The sequence below is a fragment of the Dromiciops gliroides genome, chromosome 6, assembly GCF_019393635.1.
Source record: "Dromiciops gliroides isolate mDroGli1 chromosome 6, mDroGli1.pri, whole genome shotgun sequence".
Lineage (NCBI taxonomy): Eukaryota > Metazoa > Chordata > Mammalia > Microbiotheria > Microbiotheriidae > Dromiciops > Dromiciops gliroides.
Window position 1 is genome coordinate 274575577 of NC_057866.1, and position 18574 is coordinate 274594150.

The 18574-nt window shown below is 40.0% G+C and overlaps 2 pseudogenes; both read right to left on the reverse strand.

Annotated features, from left to right (window-relative positions):
- Positions 1–1318, reverse strand: part of LOC122732313 — a 54993-nt pseudogene extending 53675 nt beyond the window's left edge.
- A 16191-nt stretch (positions 1319–17509) lies between these two features.
- LOC122732577 lies at positions 17510–17982 on the reverse strand (annotated as a pseudogene).
- Positions 17983–18574: the final 592 nt, after the last annotated feature.

The window sequence follows — 18574 nt, forward strand, 5'->3', positions numbered from 1 at the left end:
TCTTCCTTCCCTCTGCCACTGCCCTCCCCACCTTAAGAAGGCAAGCATTTTGATTCCTATGATATCTATGAGGTCATTGCAAACATATTTCCATTATTATCCATGTTGCAAAGGAAAACAAACAAAATAAAACAATAAAAATAAAGTTAAAAAGTGTACTTCCATCTGTACTCAGAGATCATTGGTTCTCCCTCTGAAGGTGAATAACATTGTTCATCATCCTTTAGAATTGTCTTGAAAAATTGTCTTGATCAGAGTAGCTAAGTCTTTCACAGTTGATTATTCTTCCAATATTGCTTCTACTGTGTATAATGTTCACATGGTTATGTTCATTTCACTTTGTATATGTTTCCCCAGGTTTTTCTGAAACTACCCTGCTCATCATTTCTTTCTTTTTTTAAAAGCAGGCATAGTTCAGTTTATTCATTGTTTATAAAAAAAAAATCTGCCATAGCAGCTGCCTGGGTTCTCTGGACCGACACCCAAGTGTGACTCTTCATAGGATGGTCGGTGAATTCCTGATAGGGAGACTTAATAAACACAGTCTCCTTCCACAGGTCTGGGGCTAGGTAGCTGAATGTTTTGGAGATGGCATTGAAGGTAGCTTTAGCAAAGTTGCCCAGAGTGGCAGTATGACCCCTTGCAGAAGTGTAGCAGTCATCAATTCCCGCCATCATCAGGAGTTTCTTGGGCACAGGAGCTGAGACAATGTCAGTACCTCGAGGGGTGGGGATCAGACATACCAAACTGATCCACAGCACCCAGTGACCTTACAGGGCACTGTGTGAGGCTTGCCAATCTTATTCCCCCAGTAGTCACGTCTCACAGGAACAATGAACAGCTTGGCCAGAATGATAACACCATGAATAGCTGTGTCCACTTCCTTGGAGCTCTTGTCACCCAAGCCAACATGGCCATTGTAGTCACCAATAGCCCCAAAAGCCTTGAATATGGTATGTTGTCCAGCTCTGGTTTGTTTCTGAACAGGCATGATCTTCAGAACCTCATCCTTCAATGAGGACCCCAGGAAGAAATATATGATCTCAGATACCTTAATAGGAAGGGAGAAAAGATAGATCTCCTCCAAAGACTTGAATTTCATGTCCTTGACTAGTCTGCCCAGTTTGGTGACAGGAAGCCACTTCTTATCCTCAGCCTTTCCTCCTCTGGCCCCACAGCCTTGGCCCTGGCCTCAACCATGGCGCCAACCTTGACCTTGGCCCCCACTGCCAAAGGCAGCATGGAAGCCCCCTTGGACTCTGACTCTGGGGCCCCCAGGGTCTCCAGCTCCTCCTGCAGCACCAGCATCATCCACCATTTGGTGTTTGTTAGAAGTAGAAGCTGCTCATCATTTCTTATAGCTTAATAATAATATTATACTGCAACCACACACCACAACTTATTCAGCCTTTCCCCATTTGATGTCCTTCCCCTCAATTTTCAATTCTTGCCACCACAAAAAGTGTTACTATAAATATTTTTGTAAAGATAGGCCCCTTCCATCTTTCTTTTATATCTTTGGTTTATAGATCTAATAATAGTATTTTTGGGCCAAAGGGTATGCACAATTTTATAACCCTTTAAGCATAGTTCCAAATTGTTCTCCAGAATGGCTGGACTAGTTTACAACTCCAACAACAACAATTAGTATCAGGGTGGAGCCAAGATGGCAGAAGAAAGGTTGTGACCCTAGATGCTTCTGACAAACTGTCCACATACCTTCAAAATAATGCCATAAAACAATTCTTGGAGCAGCAGAACCCACAAAAAACAGAGGGAAATAATTTTCCAGCCAAAAGGGTGACAGGGAAGGTCTGTAGAACTGGGCTAAGAGCTCAGTGCATGGTGCAGATCTAGCCCCAGGCATACCATGCCTCCAGAGCCTGGCAACCATCAGCATAAGGCAGCTACTTCTGAAACCTGGTTCATGGACCAGTGAGGGGGTCCAGTGGTTGGCCAGGGGGAAGTAGCTGTGGTCTCTGCTGGAATTAAGGTGGAGCACCCATATTCTGAACCAGTAGGCAGACCTGAGCAGCAGTGGACCAGTGAGGGAGGGACACAGACACACCAACTTCTGACCATAGAGAATCATATTTCAATAAGACTTCTGCTTCTGGGTAAAAAGCAAGTGGGTAGTGGTTACTTACAGGCCAGGCGGGCTGAGAAAGAGCCCCTCATTAAATCGTACCCTTGTAGCTTGGAACAGTACATCCTAAAAGCAGTGCTACATGTTAAGAAGGAGTTAAAAGCTAAAAAAATAGGCCAGCAAGATGAGCAGGCAGAGAAAGCAGCAGACCATCAAAAGTTTCTTTGGGGAAAAAAAAAGGTAGATCAAAATACACCCTCAGAAGAAAATAATAAAGTTGAAGCTCCTACATCCAAAGCTTCCATGAAAAATATGAATTGGTCTCAGGCCATAGAGGCACTCAAAAAGGACTTTGAAGATAAAGTAAGAGAGGTAGAGGGAAAAGTTAGGTAGAGGAAAAAATGGAAAGAGAAATGAGAGTGATGAAGGAGGGTCATGAAAAAAAAATCAATAGCTTGAAAAGCCAAATTGGCCAAATGTAAAAGGAGGCACAGAAGCTCTCTGAAGAAAATCATTGCTTAAGAATTAGGACTGAGCAAATAGAAGCTGATGACTTTATGAGAAATCAAGATACAATAAAGCAAATCCAAAGAAATAAAAAAATAGAGGGCAATATGAAATATCTCCTTGGAACAACAGCTGACCTGGAAAATAGATACAGGAGAAATAATTTGAAAATCATTGGACTACCTGAAAACCATGACCTTAGACATCATCTTCCAAGAAATTGTCAGGGGAAATTGCCCTGATATTCTAGAAGCAGAGGTAAAATAGAAATTGAAAGAATCTACTGATCATCTCCAGAAAGAGATCCCAAAAGGAAAACTTCCAGGAATATTATAGCCAAATTCCAGAGATCCCAGGTCAAAGAGAAAATTTTGCAAGTAGCTAGAAAAAAGGAATTCAAATACTGTGTAGCTACAGTCAGGATAACGGAAGATCTAGCATCTTCTACATTATAGGAGGGCATGGAATATGATATTCTGGAGGACAAAGGAACTGGAATTGCAACCCAAAATCACCTACCCAGCAAAACTGTGTATAATCTTTCAGAAGAAAAAATGGGACTTCAATGAAAAAGAAGACTTTCAGGCATTTGCGATGAAAAGACCTGAACTGAATAGAAAATTTGGCTTTTAAATACAAGACTCTAGATAAGCATAAAAAGGTAAACAGGGAAAAGAAATCATGAGGGACATTAAAAGGTTAAACTATTTACATTCCTACATGGGAAGATAATACTTCTAACTCATAAGAACTTTCTCAGTATTAGGACAGCTGAAAGGAATATATACTTAGACAGAGGGCACAGGTGTGAATTGAATATGAAGGGATGATATCTGTAAAGCATTTACGTTTTGTATATCCTTGGTTTTTGTGGGGCAGGCAGGGTGGGGTGGCTTATGTCTGGGACAGGATTTGGGCTTGGGGCCTCCTGGGTCTAGCGCTGCTGCTTTGTCCACTGTGTCAAATTAGCAAAGAATTATTTTACAGACAGAAAAATAGTAAAAAAAATACACCTATAAAACAAAAGGTCAAGATATCAAGAATATCAATTTTAAAAAATGTTAAGTAAGATGGCCTAGCAGGTCTAGATTTCAAACTATATTACAAAGACTTTACCCCTTAGGAAGGCTCAAACATTCTCCTCCCAGAAGCACACAGATCAGTAACTGATATTCTGTGGTAGCCTCATTCAATTGTGGGCTGCAGTGATGAGAACAACCTATTGGGTTCTCTGGTCACCTCTGCAGCTTGTTGTGACTGGAATCTAGCCTGGGCAAAAAGAGGATGGATGGGGTGACCACCTGAAAATAGAAAGTTCCTTTTGGGGGTTGGGTGGGGAAAGCTTGGATGCATGTCATTCCTGAGAATCAAAGGGGATTATTTTATAGGAATGATGGTCCTGGCCTCTGGAGTTATCTCTGTCTCCTGGCTCAGGTCAGGTGGTATCCATGTCTACTTGACTATCCTGCTATAGAATTTTATCTCCCCTTACTTCTTAGATATGTCCATTCTGATATCTAGTTGGCCAGTTTAAACTTTAATAGTCCATTAATTACTTGGCATGTCTGTCCTGTTATCTGGTCACCTTTGGTTTTGCTTCTCACAGCAAAAGCTTCTTCTTACTTATCCTAAGCCCCTGTCAGTATATAGTATCCAGTATATAATATTTGGCACAGTGTATAGCATATATAGTATATTTTTTACTAAGTATTGGTAATAAATGTTCCTTAAAAGTTTGGAAATTGGCAATAGTTTCCACAAGAGCATTGCATTTGGGGTAGTTGGTTTTGTTGACATGCAGACCACCAAGCACTGGCATCTCCAAGAGCTGGGTATCCCTAATTATTATTCTCTATAAGAATATTTACCTTTTTTTGTTAAGACTTTGTTAGGACTTCTCATGCTAATTATTTGGTATTAAAAGATTACATTCATTTTGGGACTTGCGTTTTCATTGAAGCAAGACTAATCAGTCAAGGCAGATATAATTTACAAGGCAAATAGTAATCTAGCATCACCTGGTGACATGATTCTTCCAAGGCAGGGTGGAGGGGGAGTCATGATTTGGGAATTCTATGTTCTTTGGATATAAAGCTAGAAGAGACATGAGAGATCATCTTTATATGTGAGGAAATTGGGACCCAGATAAAACAATTTGCAGAAGATCTCAAAGCTATAAGAAGTAAGAGAAGTGGGATGGCAGCACAGGTCTGATGGTCAGACATCCAGTGACCTTTTCACTGATCTAAACTGGAATTAGCATTTCCTTTCAGTTAATTAAAAATCCACTTCTTCATTCACTTAAAAAAGTTAATTTGATTTTCTCTCTTGGCTTTGTGATGAGATTAGCTAAAGGTTTATTGATTTTGTCAGTCTACGAGAACCAACATAGATTTACCAATTTTCTACTATTTTTCTTTTCTTTATTTCTTTTATAATTTTCAATATTTCTCTTTTTAGTGTGTTTTAATTTTGTTTTCTATTTCCAAAATTGTATATTCAGTTGACTATGCCTCTTTTTTAATATTTTGTTAATATGTTTTCTGGGTTATAGATTTTCCTCTAAGAATTCCTTTAGAATCTTTCCAAAAATATTGACATTTTGTTTATTCATTAAATTCTCACAGTTATTAATTGTAGTTCCTCTGTTTATTTCTCTTGATACTTTTTTATTTTGATTTTTGCTTTGTCTTGCAACTGGACCCCCACCCCTTTTATCCATTTCCTTAACAGAAGCACATAGAACAGCAGCTGATATTGTGTTAGCCTCATTCAGTTGTGGGCTGCAGTGATGAGAACAGCCTATTGGGTTCCCTGTCCACTTCTGCAGCTTGTTGTGACTGGAATCTAGCCTAGACAAGGATCAAAAAGTAAATGCATCCCCACCCTCCAGACACACAGACACAGACACAGACACACACACACACAGACACACAGACACACAGACACACACACACACACACACACACACACACACACACACACACACTGCTGCCTACGTAGAGTTCTGAATACCAAAGGACTTGTATGAAGTTCATTTCTTTGGACTAATGCATTCATTCACCAAACAGATGGGTAGGTTGGAAATGCCTTTGATCCCCCTCATATAGATGGCTATCCAGACTTGGAGTTGACATTCAAGAACAAAAGCAAAGCAGAGGGGAACCTGTCTCAGATTGAAGTTTAGGGGCCAGAGGAACTTGCTCTGAAATCCATGCATTTTGGGGTGGGATGAGGGAGGTGGCTGGAGGCACACAATGGCCAGATTGTGGCTGAGCAGCTCAGCTCAGTGAGTCACTGCAGGAATATTCAGAAAGGATTCCCTGATCCCACTGCCTGGGAAACCCCTGAAGCTGCTGCTAGGATGCTTTGTTTTCATTTCTCTTTTTGTTAGAAGAAATGACATTTCCTTTTTATCTTTAGAGGGACTTCTCAACAACATTCCTGGCTGGTCACTCAAACAAACAATTTTTTCATGCCCTTTTTGCTTATTCTTCCCATGTTAAAAAGCATCTGACCTCATTACTCAGTTGAAACCATTCTCTGTGAAGTCAGCAATGATTTCTTAATTGTTTGGTTTTATGGTCTTTTCTCAAGCTTCATTCTTGCCAACCTCTTTATAACATTTGATATCACCCACAAGCATCTCACCAGGACATGTTATCAACTTTGGGTTTTTGCAACCCTGCTCTTGACTGGTTCTCCTCCTGCCTATCTAACTGCTCCTTTTTAGTTTCTTTTGTGGAATCACCATCCAAAAGTCACCCTCTCATTGTGGTTTGATCTCTAGATTTCTTGGTCCTCTTTTATCTATACTCTTTTGGTGACTTTATCATCTTTCATTTTTAAAGAGGAGCAATGACCCCATGATAGGTGATGTCTTGACTTACGAATGTGAGAAACGGTCTTGGCTGAAAGTCAAGACAAAGATCCTGTTCTGGTGGGAAGCAGGAAGACAATTTTATTATGATCTTTCAAGAAAGGGTCACACACTTTCAAAGAAGTTGTGTACCTTAAGCTTGGCATAGCAAGTTTTTATCCTATGCCCTATGCAGATTTCCCTCCCCTGTTTCTCCACTGGCTGGATACTCTGAGTGCACACTCTTCTCAACACATCTACTTCATACAACCTCCTTGATATGTGCCCCTTCCCGTGTCATACTATTCATGTCTCATTATGTTAAATCTCCACCCAGAGATGTGTTGGATAATATGTATGAGGTTCATGAATGCTCATCAAGTAAGTACAGTAAGGGTTTAGGGTCAGTTGGGGACATTGGAATACTGGTTTGAGTCAGTTTGGGAGATCTTGTTAGTTCTTTCCTTTGGAGGAGGCAATTCTTTCTTTCTTTTCTTTTTTTTAGAGAAGCTTTGGCCAGTTTATTAAAGAATACTTTTGTACAGTTTACTTTTCATTGGTGTGTTCTGGCATGCTTCTAATGATATCAGAATCACCTTGATAGCCAGTGTACAAACTCTGTAGTACTTCCTACATGCTGTACCCAATTCAATGTTGCCACTGTAGTGATGTATGACACTTTTGGCCAACATATTCAATCTCTGATTTCCTCAGGGCTGGGCAGTCGTTGGCCAAGATGACCAATCTGGCTTTGCCTTATCTGATCATTTTCAGGGTCTGTTTGTAGTCACTTTTCATCACCAGCTGGAACCTCGAGTTGATGGACTCCAGCGACTTTTTTTGTCTTCTTTGAGGCCACCATCTGGACCCTCAACCAGAGACCTGCTGCCAAGATGGCTGGGAAGCAAGAAAGGCTGGGGGAGGCAATTCTTGGCTGTTTAGAAGTCACTGGGTCAACATTTTTATCTTCCTGTTCTTTTTGTGACACTGAGGAGGACACAATAAACTCATTTCTCTCATGAATGAATTGAATTGAAGTGAGGCAGAGCTGTGCAAGTTGTGAAGAGCTTTGAACATCAAACAGAGGATTTTGTGTTTGATCCTGGAAGCCACAGGGAGGTACTGGAGTTTATCGAGTAGGGAGGTAATATAGTCAGACTGGCATTTTAGGAAAAGCAAGTTGGCAGTTGCCTGGAAGCTGGATTGGAGTGGAGAGGGGTTCGAGGTAGGCAGACCCACCAGAAAGTCATTGCAACAGACAAGGCATGACACTGAACCAAGGTGGGGTCAGTGTCACAGGAGAGAAGGGGGCATATTCCAGAGATGCTGCAAAGGTGAAATCAACAGACCTTAGCAACAGATTGAACATGGGAGGGTGGTGAGAAATAGTGAGGAGTCAAGGTTGACAGTTTGTGAGTTGGAAGTTCTGGGAGGATGATGTTCTCTTACTAATAGAGAAGGTTGCATTGCCCAACTAGAGCAGGCCAGCGGGACAGCTATTACTCATTGAGTGTTGGTTGTTTGTCTTTCATTCTCAAAGAAGACAATGACAGATGTCATGACTTGCAATGAATTAGATTTAAGTGAGGAAAGGCTGTACAAAGTCACCAGCCTCACTCTCTGCTTTGTTTCTTCATTTCTTTTGTTGTTTCCTTCCTTCCTTCCTTCCTTCCTTCCTTCCTTCCTTCCTTCCTTCCTTCCTTCCTTCCTTCCTTCCTTCCTTCCTTCCTTCCTTCCTTCCTTCCTTCCTTCCTTCCTTCCTTCCTTCCTTCCTTCCTTCCTTTCTTCCTTCCTTCCTTCTTTCTTTGTTTCTTTTTGTTTCTTTGTTTGTTTGTTTCCATTTTTCTCCTTTCTATATAGGGAATCATACCCTTACCTGTGAGCTCTCTGCCATTTTTTTCTGCAAAAATTTCACAAAATTTCTTGGAGCTTACCTGCAAGATGCATCCTAAGGACCACTCAAACTTAAATAACTCTGACCCTCATTGATTGGCCAACAACAGGTCCCAGCCCAGGGTTCATCTGGCCATAGTTTTGAGACAAAAGGACAAACAATAATGAAGGTAGGAAGAGGGGATGGAGGGTTTAGGGGGGAAACCACTGAGTTCTGTGCTGGACATTCTGAGTTTAAGATGTCTACTGGATATCAAAGTTGAGATGTCTGAAAGGCAGTTGGAATTGTGAGATTGTAAGTCAGCAGAGAGGTTGTGGCAGGACAAGTAGATTTGAGAATCATCAGGAAAGGGATAGTAATTGAATCCTTAGGAGCTGATGAGATCACCAAGTAAAATAGTCTAAAGTGAAAAGTCCAAAGGGCCCAGGACAGAACCCTGAGAGAAAACTCTGGTTAGGGGGAATGAGCTGGGGGAGGAGCCAGTATGGAAGACTGAGATAGAATGCTCCTTTTGGGAGGAGGAGAACCAGAAGACTATAGCATTTGTAAAACCCATTTTCTTTCCTGAAAGGAATGTAAACTTTTAAGGAGCAGGATTCATTTCGTTTTTTTTCTTTGTATCTCCAACACTAATTGTACTGCCTGGCATGTAATCAGTGCTTAAGAAATGTTTGCTGATTGACTATTCATTGATATGGATATCAATCAGGTAGCATGTATCTGAGGCAGAATTAAAAGCCTAGTGTTCCATAGTCTGCGTTCAACATTCTCTTTATTATGCTAGGCTGCACCATCCAATTATCAGGATATAATATGAATTATATCCAGTTTTTTCAACTATTAGGCATTTATTTTTCTCCCTCTTACCCCTCCCCGCAGTGGGAAAAATAAACAAGAATAAATCCCTTGCAACAAATATCAATATTGACTCATGATTCTTTAAGTTGTCCTTTTTACACATCTTTGGCCCTCACCCACATTGCCAAGAGCAAAAGGAAGATTCAGCTTGCTCAAGATGCCACAAAGTAGCTCTGTGACTTGCTAGTCAGGTCATAACCATCTGGACCTTGGGGCCTGTGAGGAAAATAAAGTAGCCTTAGTATATCAGTAAGATCATGTTTTGAGGGTCTGAAAGCAGGATGTTAGGGTTTCATCTCAAATGGAGAGATATTTAAAATTAAGCAATGTATCAAATGCCTAGAATTTCCTAGACCTCTCCATTTCCAAAGCTGCTAACTATAGCTCAAAAGACGTAAATGTCAGTATCTTCTGAGAGTGTCTAATGCATGCTAGGCATGCTTCTTTGGGCCTACTGAACAAGCCAGGGATTAGCTTTAATTTCAATAAATCTTCCTCTTTGGGCTAGAAAATCCCCTATAAATGTGAATGGGAAAAAGCAAACAAGTGAACCTGAATGATGGATGCCCCTGCTGCAGATATGACTGGAATCAAAAGTGATATACCATGGAGAATGAAAGCATCTTTTAGGAGGTGCTAGCCTCCTTATGTGAGTTTCATAAATGAGAGATACATCCAATGGAAGAGATGTGTAACTCAATCAGCATACATTTATCAGGCACCTGCTTTGAGCCTGGCACTTTGCTAGTTGCTGGGGATAAAAAAAATCAAAGAATCTCTGCTCTCATGAAGGTTATATTCTAATGGAGGAGACAGTATGTATGTAAACGTACAAGATCCATACATAGTAGATCAACACCCAAGACCAGACAGACCATGGGATTGACTTTAGAGGAACAAGGTTCAAATTCCAGACTCTTTCTGCTTACTACTTGTGTGCTGTTGTGTCCATCCACTCTCTCTCTGAGGCTTGGTTTCCTCTTCTGTACTATGAGGTGGTTGGATCAGCTTTCTCTTCACTCTAGTATAGCATGTCTCCAGATTCTTCACTGGCTCTCTTGTTCCATAATGCTTCTCTAGTTCCCTACTCTACAACGATGGGGGTATGGTGGGTTAAACAAGATAATTTCAAAACCAATGCTCTAAATCAGTGACAACAAATGAGAGAATTTATTTGACTTATGTGGCTGCTCAGTTACTTGGTTGGGGAAGGAAACACAATCAAAGAGAAAGAGAGATGTCTCCTATGCTTGCTGAGGTAGTCCCTTTGCTCATGGCTGTATGTCACCATTCTCCCCCAATGTCTCCCAATTTTCTGGAATCCAGCTCTGAAAAGTCCTCATGCTTCAAATCCAGAAAGGAAGAGGAAGGCAGATTTGAACTCAGGAAGAAGAGTCTTCCTGACTCCAGGCCAGGCACTCTATCCATTGTGCCACCTAGCTGCCCTCATGCTTTATATTTATATAGTTCTTTAAAATATATAAAGAAATTGGCATCTATTTCTCAATCTTCTCAACAAGCCTGTGGGGTAAGTTCTCTAGGTATTGTTATCCCCATCTTACAGATAAGAAAACTGAGCCTGTGAAGTTAAGTGACTTATATAGGGTCACTCAGGTAGCATGTATCTGAGGCAGAATTAAAAGCCTGGTGTTCCACAGTCTGTGTTCAACATTCTCTTTCTTATGCTAGGCTGTACCATCCACGGGAATGAAGTACATGTATTTTGAGGGCAGAAAGCATCCATCACTTTCTGTAATTGTATCAAGAAAATGTGAAAGGAAGTTTGGGAATCCAGGGAGTATCCATTCCTCAGGAAACTCTGGGAAAGGTTTCTGAAAGGGAACCTTAGCCAACTTTTAAAAGAACTAAGTTGACTTGGGGTAGAGAATCCAGGTGGAAGTAAAGGACAAAGTTTCTGTTTACTTTCAGAGTTCAGGTGAGCTGGCCTTTGGGGAAAGCCCTGGGAAGTAGAGAAGGGAAGTCTGTGAACAGCCACCTCTTTTCAGATGAGAGATGGCCACATTTCAATGAGTCATTCTCCTATCTTTGAACCTCCACAAGAGCTGGGGCTTTCCAATGGACTGAAAGGGAAGTGGTTTCAAAGACTACACTGAAATTGATCAATAAACACAAGGCAGGCTTTCTTTTGGACTGGGAAGCTGCTAGAACTAAAAATGTATGACCTTTTTATCCATCTAACAGGGGTTGTGACCTTTCCCCCAAAGCACTAAGAACATTTAGGATAAGGTGCACACCAATATTTAGGAAAGAGCAGAAACAGATATGATTATGAAAGCACTTAACAGATTCTAGATCCAAATCCTAGCCTTGATACTTACCTCACTGTGTGACCCTAGACAAATCACTAGCCCTCTCTGAGCCCCAGTACCTTGTTGATAAAACAAGAATTGTGTTAATTGCTTACAGGATTATTATGAGAAAAGCACTTTTAAAACATAAAAGTTTTAATATGGATACAGATATAGTAATAATAATACAGATAGAGAAATGCAAATTAGAGTTGAGGACCAGTCTTTTAGAAGGTTTGTTAGAACAACTAGCTCAGTGGATAGATCATTGAGCCTGGAGGCAGGAAGATCTAAGTCCAAATCTAGCCTCACACACTTAACTGTGTGACCCTGGGCAAGTCACTTAACACTGTTTGTCTCAGTTTCCTCCTGTGTAAAATGAGTTGGAGAAGGATATGGGAAACCACTCCAGTATCTTTGACAAGAAAACCCCAAATGGGGCCATGAAGAGTCAGACATGAATGAAATGATTCAACAACAACTTCTATAAGGTATTTCTAGGCCTCAAATTAGATGAAAAATTTTGAAAGGGTTTCCAATCCCAGCTGTTGAGTTTAGGTTTGAGGAGTGTACTTAGTAAGCATGTGTCTCCAGTGGCATGTAACCCACATGATGGAGGGACTGCAGACCAGATCACATGAAAATTGTTTTAGCCTTATTGGAGGTTCACAGTATTTGAATTCCTTTTTTCTAGCTGCTTGCAATATTTCCTCCTTGACTTGGGAGATCTGGAATTTGGTTATAATATTCCTGGAGGTTTTCCTTTTGGGATCTCTTTCAGGAGGTGATCAGTGGATTCTTTCCATTTCTATTTTGCCTTGTGCTTCTAGAATATCAGGGCAATTTTCCCCTGACAATCTCTTGGAAGATGCTATCTAAGCTCTTATTTTGGTCATGGTTTTCAGGTAATCCAATGATTTTCAAATTATCTATCCTGGATCTGTTTTCCAGGTTAGTTGTTTTTCCAAGGAGATATTTCATATTGCCCTTTATTTTTATTCATTTGGATTTGCTTTACTGTGTCTTGATTTCTCATAAATTCACTAGCTTCCATTTGTTCAATCCTAGTTCTTAGGCAATAATTTTCATCAAACAGCTTTTTTATCTCCTTTTCCATTTGGCTTTTCAAGCTGTTGACTTTTTTTCTCATAGCTCTCCTGCATTGCTCTCATTTCTCTTTTTATTCTTTCCTCCACCTCTCTAAATTTTCCTTTTATCTCTCCTACTTTCTCTTCAAAGTTCCTTTTGAGTGCTTCCATGACCTGAGACCAATTCATATTTTTCTTGGAAGCTTTGGATATAGGGGCCCTGAGGTTGTCATCCTCTTCTGAGGGTGCACCTTGATCTTCCTTGTTGCTAAAGAAACTTTCTATTGTTCTCAACTTTCTTTGCTTGCTCATCTTGCTGTTTCTTACTTAACTTTTAGCTCCCTTTTATCATGGGGCACTACTTCCAAGCTACACTGTGTCAAGCTTTAGAGGGTCCCAGATGTTTCAGTTTGAGGGAGGGCATGTTTTTCTCTCACCTGGCCTGTTCTCTGGTCTGAAGGTAACCTCAAGCCAACTTGCTAGTTAACCAGTCAACACAGTGCTGTGGTGGTTTTTAGCTTTGAGGAGCCTGTGCCCCGCCCCCACCTGGGCCTCTTACCACTCAAGATTTCTTCCTGGTTCCCTGCTGGGGTGGGATATCTGAACTGCTCCTCAGGTCCTGCAGATACCCCTGTGTTTTCCACCCCCCACACCAGCCGTTCAGCCCTCTCACCTTCCGGTAGGCTTAGTTCCAGAAGACATTGGCGCTGCAGCTGATTCAGAGACTGGGAGTAAACTTCCCTTAGGAAGCATGTTTGGGTCTGTGTTGGCAGGATTGGGAGTTGGATTCTGCTCACAGCCCAGTATGGTCCCCTTTAATCTGGAAAATAATCTCAGCATCTTTTTGTGGGTTTTGCCACTCCAGGGCTTGTTTTATTGCTGTTGTGGGGGTCAATCACATGAAAATTTAATAAAGTACCTGGGACGGTATTGCCTAAAGAAAAGAAAACTTTGAGAGAGGCAGACAAACTATCTCCAAGGATTTCAAGGACTGTTATATGGGCAAAGTGTGTTTGTGTGTGTGTGTGTGTGTGTGTGTGTGTGTGAGAGAGAGAGAGAGAGAGAGAGAGAGAGAGAATCTCATTTGTCTTCCTAGCTCTCTAAGAGCATACATGGTGGAAATGGGTTGAATTACAGAGGGACAGATTTTGGAGAGGTATAGGGTGTGTTTTGGGGGGTGGGGGGGAACCAAACTAAATTCTTCCTAGTGAGAACTACTCCAAAAGTGAAATAAGCTGCCTAGGAACATCTATAGGTAAAGTCTGAAGGATCAGTTACTGAGCATTATGTAGAAAGGATTCATGCTCAGGTCTATTTCCTTGGAAAGAGTTCCTGAAGTCCCTTAGACCCTAACAACTGAACTCTAGAACCTGAGAAAGGATGGTTCTTTAGATAAATGCTGTAAGAGTACCTGTTTGGATTGACCTACTAGAAACACAACTTCCCTGCAGACAATGTAGTTCATTTAAGTCAGTTCCACAAGCTACCTGGACATGGCTACCATGTCTCAACTGCCTTCTCCCTCCACCCTTAAGGTACGTTTTTCCCATTGTGAGTTCATCTTTTATTGTTGTTGAATCATTTCAGTTTTGTCCAGCTTTTCATGACCCCATTTAGGGTTTTCTTGGCAAGGATACTGGAGTGGTTTGCCATTTGCTTCTCCAGCTCATTTTACAGATGATGAAACTGAGCCAATTAGGGTTATGTGACTTGCCCATGGTCACACACCAAGTAAGTGTCTGAGGTTGGATTTGGACTCAAGAAAAATGAGTCTTCCTGACTCCTGGCCTGGCACTCTATCTACTCAACTATCTAGCCACCACCACTACATTTCCGAACCTCTGATTTAGGGAAAGGTCCAAAACAACTGTCCCTCATTATCTAGACTTTACTACCATATATGCCTGTGAGTACCTCCCTCACCCCTCACTTTTTAGCTTTGTGTATTGTCTTCCCTTATTTATCTTTCTTTTTGCCTATATTTGTATCTCCAGCACTTAACACCATCCCTAGAATATAGTAAGGGCTTAATAAATGTGTGTTGACTTGAACATTGCTGCATAATGACTTGCCCAGGGTCACACAGCTAGTGTCAAGTGTCTGAGGCCAGATTTGAACTCAGGTCCTTCTGACTCCAGGGCTAATGCTCTATCCACTGCACCACCTAGCTGCCTTGCCACTGAATCCTAATTCAGGAAGCAAGTCCAGAAAAATGAAAATCCCAATGATAAGGAAATATGGGCTTAAGATGTAGACCCAAAAGAAGAGAACTCCATATCAACTATATTCAAAGTCTCAAAAAAAATCACAGATGTGCCATAAGTTCTATTTTATTTCTTGGAATAAAGGAAGCAAAAGTTAAAATCATAAAAATGAAATGAGAGGTATAGATGACAGAATGGAAAAGGAAATCAGCACTCTACAAACATGAATTCAAGGAAAATAAACAGTTTGGTACAGGAGACACAAAATTAGATTGGACAAGACAAAGATCAGTGACTGCATGAGATAACAATAAATACTTGGATTGAATCAAAAGTCTACAAGAAAAGATCAACAAACGTAGTGAATGAGCTAAAAAAAAAAAAAGCCCTGGGAAAATAGATCAAGGGGACATAACCTAACAATCACCAGACTACCTCAAAACATCAACCGCAGAAAAGTATAGATATCCCATTTCAAGAAATGATGAAGGAAAACTGCTCAATTTAGTAGAACCAGAGGGTAAGGTGAAAATAAGAGGAATGCTCTGCACCTCCTAAAAGAAATCCCCAAATGCTAACTCCCAGGAATATGATAGAAAAAATTCAGAGCTTCTTATCAAAGAAAAAACACTGAAAGTGGTCAGAGAGAAAGAGTTCAAATACAAAGAACTTCCAGTCAGTCACATAGGACCTAGTAGCTACCCCTTGGAATATAATATTCCCCCAAACAAAAGATATATGCTTATAATAGAGGGTAGCTTACTTTTTCAAGCTAGTGAAATCTTATATTTATTTCTAGTGAAATAGAGGATTTCTAAGCATTCTTTTCCTTCCTTCCTTCGTGTATGTTTTTATTTTTATTTTAATAGTATTTTACTTTTCCAATTTTTAATATTCATTTAAAAATTTTTGATTTCCATATTTTCTCCCTCCCTCATCACTGCATACCTAAGACAGTAAGCAATTTGATATAGGTTATGTATTTGCAATCACGTAAAGTATATTTCCATATTAGTCATGTTGTAAAAGAAGAAACAGGTCAAAAGAAAAGAATCATAAAAGATAAAGAAAGTGAAAATAGTATGCTTTGATTTGTATTCAGACACTATCAATTCTTTTTTTGATGTTTTTTTTTTCTTAGTGAGGCAATTGGGGTTAAGTGACTTGCCCAGGGTCACACAGCTAGTAAGTGTTAAGTGTCTGAGGCCGGATTTGAACTCAGGTCCTCCTGAATCCGGGGCCGGTGCTCTATCCACTGCGCCATCTAGCTGCTCCATCAATTCTTTCTCTGAATGTGGATAGCATTTTTCATCATGAGTTGTTTGGACTTGTCTTGGGTCATTGCATTTCTGAGAACTAAGTCATTCATACTTGATACTCACACAATGTTGCTTATACTGTATACAATGTTCTCCTGGTTTTGCTCAGTTCACATTGTACCAGTTCATGTAAGTCCTTCCAGGTTTTTCTGAAATCCATCTGCTCATCATTTCTTATAGCACAATAGTATTCCATTACATGCATATACCACAAGTTGTTTGGTCAATCCCAGTAGATGGGGATATCCTGTTCCAGGAGATAGATATCTCAGAGAACCATGTCTCTGGAACTATCCTCCCTCAAGACTCCTCTTGCGGTCTCCTTTCTCTAGCACTTAAACAAAAGATTATTTTATTCTAATTGGATTTATGTGCAAGAGGGTGTAATTCTTTTTTTTTTTGGTGGGACAATGAGGGTTAAGTGACTTTGTCCAGGGTCACACAGCTAGTAAGTGTCAAGTGTCTGAGGCCAGATTTGAACTTAGGTCCTCCTGAATCCAGGGCTGGTGCTTTATCTACTGTGCCACCTAGCTTCCCCCTGAGGGTTCAGTTTTTTAAAGAGGAATACCTAGGGACCCCCACCATCACCAATTTCCCCCATGACACTTTTCTTTCAATAGCCTCTTCTTCATTGAAAAGATGGTGTATAGAGGTAAAGGGAAAGGAATAAAGGGACAGTATATAGGGAAATACATACTTAATAACACCATGAACATGAATCAAATGAACTCACCTATAAAATGGAAGAATATAAACCAAGGTAGCAAGAGGAACCTAAATAGGTAACTATATTTTAAATAATTTAAATAAATTAAATAATAATTAATGCTTCCACCTTTGCAGGGACAATCATGTCTTTCCCTCTACTAAGTCTCACAGTTTTTAATAGTATAAAAGGGAACAGAAACAAACTTGGGGCATGGATTGAGTTTTTTGCTCTCTTGTAAAAGAAGAGAGGGGAAAATAAATATAGTAGGGAAGAAATAAGGAAGAAGGAATAATTTACTATTTATTTGGGGTACATTAAAATAATGATATACAAAGATTGAAATAGGGATGGGGCTACAAATATTTCACAAATATCACTCATCTGAACTTTAGGAATGAAGACTGAACACATACACAAACACATTTTAGTGCAAAAATACAGTAAAATAAAGAAGGAAGGAAGTGGGTATAGGAAAACAGAAAAGGCTAGTTTAAGATAGATGGTACAGTTGAGGAAGGAACAGTTAGAAGCAAAACATGATGGATCATAAAAGGGGATTAGGAGAAAAGCAACAAAAAAAGGAGGAATTTGGGACTTTCCTAAAAGTTTTCTAAATATTTTTTTATACTGGAAAATGTTTTATTATATGTGGAGGAGTGGGAAAGCTGGACACAGTTTAGATTATTCCAATTTTATTGGCAACATCCAAAGCATCATAGCCTGGAGAAAATTGGACATAGGCCTTTTTCTTTCTATCAAGCTGGATCAGTGTGTTGATCATGGCCACATCAATGCCATACAGCTTCTTTACCACTTGCTTGATCTGATGCTTGTTAGCCTTGACATCCACAATGAAGACAAGGGTGTTGTCCTCGATTTTGTTCATAGTAGACTCAGTGGTCAAGGAAAGTTTAATGATGGCATAGTGATCAAACTTGTTTCTCTGAAGGGCATTTTTCTGAGGGTATTTGGACTGCCTTCAAAGTATTAGTGTCTTGGGTTGCCAAAAGGTAGGGGGTATTAGAATCTTCTTCCTTTTGTGGCTATGGACACCCTTCAATACTACCTTCTTGGCCTTCAAGTTTTTGGACTTGACTTTTGTCTTGGTGGGGGACACACAACCACTTCCTTCTTCACCTTTGGCACCATCTTGAGGGAAAAGGCCTAAATATATTTCTCAATATATCAAGTTCTCAGCTTGAAAATGCACTTCCATTTAATTTTGTGTATGCTTCTTCAATATTTATTTCTGCACTGTCCCAAAAAGGATGCTGTTATGATGCAGTCTTTTGTAGGGCAATAAGAAGGGTGGGGGATAAAGGGTGGAAGTGATCAGATTATTTGACTTTAAAACAGGTAAAACAATGTAAGTCCAAGTAAGATGTATATATACAATTATCAAGAAAAAGACTGAGTAATAAATCAACTATTTCATGTTTATTCTTATTCAGCTTAAGATGGAGATTGATTTATAGGGTGAAAGAAAGAAAGCAAGCAAGCAGAACATCAATAAATAAAGGGGATAAAGACAAAAAAGAAACAATAGATTAAAAAGGAACTGTACATTTTGGGAGAATTTTAAAATAAACATGTAAGCATTGAATTGATCTACCATGGACTAAGTCACCTCACCCTCTCTAGAGGAATCAATGTCTTTCAAAGAAAGGCAAAGAAGAATGGGAAGTTGTATAAATGTGGTAAAAGGAGTATGGAATGGAGAGGAATGGGTGATAGACTATAA